Below are 5,152 nucleotides of genomic sequence, written 5' to 3' on the forward strand. Positions count from 1 at the left end.
ATATATACAAAATGCACATTAAATAATGTTAATTCGTGTCAAAATAAATAAAAAAAATATCATGAAAAGAATGTGTATTTGTATAAAAATAGATATACAAAATACACTTAAAATAACCTAAATTTGTATATAACTATATACAAAAATAAACAAAAATAATTTAAACTTGTATGAAAATAAATATACAAAAAACATAAAATTAGGTAAATTTGTATTGAAATACATATACAAAATACACATAAAATAATGTAAATTTGAATGAAAATATATAAACATATAGACTTAAAATAACGTAAATTTGTATCAAATATATATACATAAAACACATTAAATAATGTAAATATGTATAAAAAAATATATACAAAACACAAATAAAATAATGTAAAATCGTATCAAAATAAATACAGAGAATATTAATAAAATAATGTAAATTTGTATGAAAATTAAGATGCAAAATACCCATAACATAACGCATTTTTTATAAAAATATATATACGAAAAAACATAAAATATTTGATTTTGTATTAAAATAAATAGATATACAAAATACACATAAAATAAGGTAAATTTGAATTGAAATATATATACAAAATACATAAAATAATGTAAATTTGTATCAAAATACCTATACAAATACACATATAATAACGTAAATTTGTATAAAAATATATAAACAAAATACACATTAAATAATGTAAATACGTATAAAAAAATGTAAAAAATACACAAATAATCATGTAATACGTATAAAAAAAAATAGACAAAATACCAATAAAATAATGTAAATTTCTATGAGAAAACATATACAAAATACACATAAATAACGCAAATATCAATAAAAATATATATAATATAATATATTTTTATACATATATAAAATATTTAATGTATATTTTGTATATACATATTTTATCCAAATTTACGTGATTTTATATGTATTTGTTTATATATTTTCATACAAATTTACATTATTTTATGTGAGTTTTGTATATGTATTTTGATACAAATTTGCCTAACTTTATGTGTATTTTGCATATCTATTTTCAAACAAATTTAAATTATTTTTGTGTATTTTTGTATATATTTTTATACAAATTCTAGTTATTTTATTTGTTTTTTGTATATATATTTTCCTACAAATATACATTCTTTTATTGGAGTTTTGTGTATTTAATTTTTTACGAATTTACATTATTTTATGTGTATTTTGTATATATATTTTTCTACGTATTTAAACTATTTTATGTGTATTTTATATATACATTTTTATAAAAATTTACGTTATTTTATTGTGTGTATTCGTATATATTTTGAGACATTTTATACAAATTCATGTTATTTTATGTGTATTTGTATATATATTTTCATACAAATTTATATTATTTTATGTGTATTCTTACATATATTATTACAAATTTACCTTATTTTATGTTTATTTTGTATATTTATTTCATTCAATTTTAAATTATTTAATGTGTATATTTGTATTTGTATTTAGGTTATTTTATGTGTGTTTTCTATATATATTTTCATCCAAAATTACATTATTTTATTATTATTTTCTTAATTTAACTCGATACGAATTTAGATTATTTCATAGGTATTTTGTATACATATTTTTATACTCATTTACATTATCTAATGTGTGTTTTGTATATATTTTTTTATGCAAACTAATTTTATGTGCATAAAAATACACATATGTTTTTATAGAAACTTAAAACGTTATTTTATGTGTATTTTGTATATGTTTTCTCATACAAATTTACATTATTTAATTAGTTTTTTGTTTATTTATTTTGATACGAATGACTTGATTATTGGTGTATTTTGTAAATATTTTTTTATACGTATTTACATTACTTAATGTGTATTTTGTTTATAAATTTTTTTTAGAAATTTACGTTATTATATGTGTATTTGTTAAAAATATTTTGAAACGAATTTACTTTATTTTATGTATTTTGTATATATATTTCAATTCAAATTTAGCTTATTTTGTGTGTATTTTGTATATCTATTTTCATGCAAATTTAATTACTTCTGTGTATTTTTGTATATAGTTTTATACAAATTTACGTTATTTTATGTGCATTTTGTATATTTATATTTATACAAATACACATTCTATTATTGGTATTTTGTTTATTTATATTTATACGAATTTACATTATTTTATGTGTATTTTCTATACATTTTTGATTCGTATTTACTTAATTTTATTTGTATTTTGTATATATATATTTATAGAAATCTACGTTGTTTTATGTGTATTCGTATATATATTTTGAAACAAATTTACATTGTTTTATGTTTTTTGCATATCTATTTCAATACAAATTTACCTTATTGTATGTGCATTTTGTATATTTATTTTAATACAAATTCAAATATTTTATGTGTATTTTGGTATATATAATTTTATAAAAAATGCGTTATTTTTTAGGTATTTTGCATCTTAGTTTTCATACAAATGTACATTATTTTATTAATATTCTGTGTATATATTTTGATACGATTTTATATTATACTATTTGTGTTTTGTATATATTTTTTATACATATTTTCATTATTTAATGTGTATTTTTATAATATATTTTATACAAATTAACGTCATTTTAAGTGTATTTGTTTATATAATTTCATTCAAATTTACATTATTTTAAGTGTATTTTGTATATGTATTTCAATACAAATTTACCTAATTTTATGTGTATTTTCTATATTTATTTTCATACAAATTTAAATTATTTTTGTGTTTTTTTGTATATACATATAGAGTAAATTTCTATGAAAATATATATTCAAAATACATATAAAATTATGTAAATAAGTATAAAAACATATATATCAAATACACCTAAAAAAATGAAAATTCGTATCAAAATAAATAAACAAAATTCCGATAAAAGAACGTATATTTGTAGGAAAATAAATATACAAAATACACATAAAATTACGAAAATTTGAATAAAAATATATACAAAAAAACAAAAAAATAAATTTCAATTTGTATGAAAATAGATATACAAAACACACATATAATTAGTTAAATTTGTATTTAAATAAAGTAAATTTGTATGAAATGAAAACAAATTCACATAAAATAACGTACATTTGTATAAAATAGATATACAAAATATACATAGAATAATGTAAAATCGTATCAAAATAAATACACAGAATATCAATAAAATAATGTAATTTTGTATGAAAATAAAGATGCAAAATACCCATAAAATAAAGCCAATTTTTTTTAAAATACATATACAAGAATACACAAAGATTAATTAAATTTGTATTAAAATTAATATACAAAATGCACGTACAATAAGGGAAATTTGTATAGAAAAAATATACAAAATGCACATAAAACAATGTATATTTGTTTCAAAATATATATACGAATACACATAAAATAACGTATATTTCTATAGAAATATATATAAAAAATACACATGAAATGACGTAAATACGTATAAAAATATATATACACAATACACATTAAATAATGTAAATTCGCATCAAAATAAATAAACAAAATATCAATAAAAGAATGTGTATTTGTATGAAAATAGATATACAAAATACACATAAAATAGTGTAAATTTGTATAAAACTCTTTTAAAAAAATACACAAAAATAATTTAAATTTGTATAAAAATATATATACAAAATACACATAAAACTAGTTAAATTTCTATTGAAATACATATACAAAATTCACATAAAATAATGTAAATTTGAATGAAAATATATAAACAAATACACTTAAAATAACGTAAATTTGTATGAAATATATATAGAAAATACACATTAAATAATGTAAATATGTATAAAAAATATATACAAAACACAAATAGAATAATGTAAAATAGTATCAAAATAAATACACAGAATATTAATAAAATAATGTAAATTTGTATGAAAATAAAGATGCAAAATACCCATAAAACAACGCATTTTTTATGAAAATATATATACCAAAATACACATAAAATATTTAAATTTGTATTACAATAAATATACAAAATGCACATACAATAAGGTAAATTTGTATTGAAATAGATATGCAAAATACACATAAAACAATGTAAATTTGTTTCAAAATATATATACGAATACACATAAAATAACGTAGATTTCTATAAAAATATATATACAAAATACACATAAAATGAAGTAAATACGTATAAGAAAATGTATACAAAATACACATAAAATAATGTAAACTCGTATCAAAATAAATAAACTAAATGCCAATAAAAGAATGTTTACTTGTATAAATATAAATATGCAAAATACACATAAAATAACGTAAAATTGTATAAAACTATATACAAAAATAAACAAAAATAATTAAATTTGTATGAAAATAGATACAAAAGACACATAAAATAAGCTAAATTTGAATTGAAATAAATATAGAAAATACATAAAATAATGTAAATTTGTATCAAAATATATATTCAAATACACATATATTAAAATTAATATACAAAATGCGTATATAATAAGGTAAATTTGTATTGAAAAAATATGTAACATACACGTTTACTCATAGAAAATTATATTATTTTATTGGTATTTTGTTTATTTATTTTGATACGAATTACATGATTATATGTGTATTTTGTACATATTTTTTATACGTATTTACATTATTTAATGTGTATTTTGTTTATATATTTTCATACAAATTTACGTTATTATATGTGTATTGGTATAAATATTTTGATACAAATTTACTTTATTTCATGTATTTTGTATTGATATTTCACTTCAAATTTAGCGTACTTTGTGTGTCTTTTGTATATATGTTCATAAATTTAATTACTTCTTTTGTATTTTTGTATATAGTTTTATATAAATTTACGTTATTTTATGTGTATTTTGTATATTTATATTATACAATTACACATTCTTTTATTGGTATTTTGTTTATTTATTTTGATACGAATTTACATTATTTTATGTGTTTTTTGTATACATATTTTTATACGTATTTACTTCATTTTATGTGTATTTTGTATATATATTTTTATAGAAATCTACGTTATTTTATGTGTATTCGTATATATATTTTGAAACAAATTTACATTGTTTTATATGTATTTTGCATATCTATTTCAATACAAATTTACCTTATTGT

This window comes from Eriocheir sinensis, unplaced genomic scaffold, assembly GCF_024679095.1.
Source record: "Eriocheir sinensis breed Jianghai 21 unplaced genomic scaffold, ASM2467909v1 Scaffold74, whole genome shotgun sequence".
NCBI classification, from domain to species: domain Eukaryota; kingdom Metazoa; phylum Arthropoda; class Malacostraca; order Decapoda; family Varunidae; genus Eriocheir; species Eriocheir sinensis.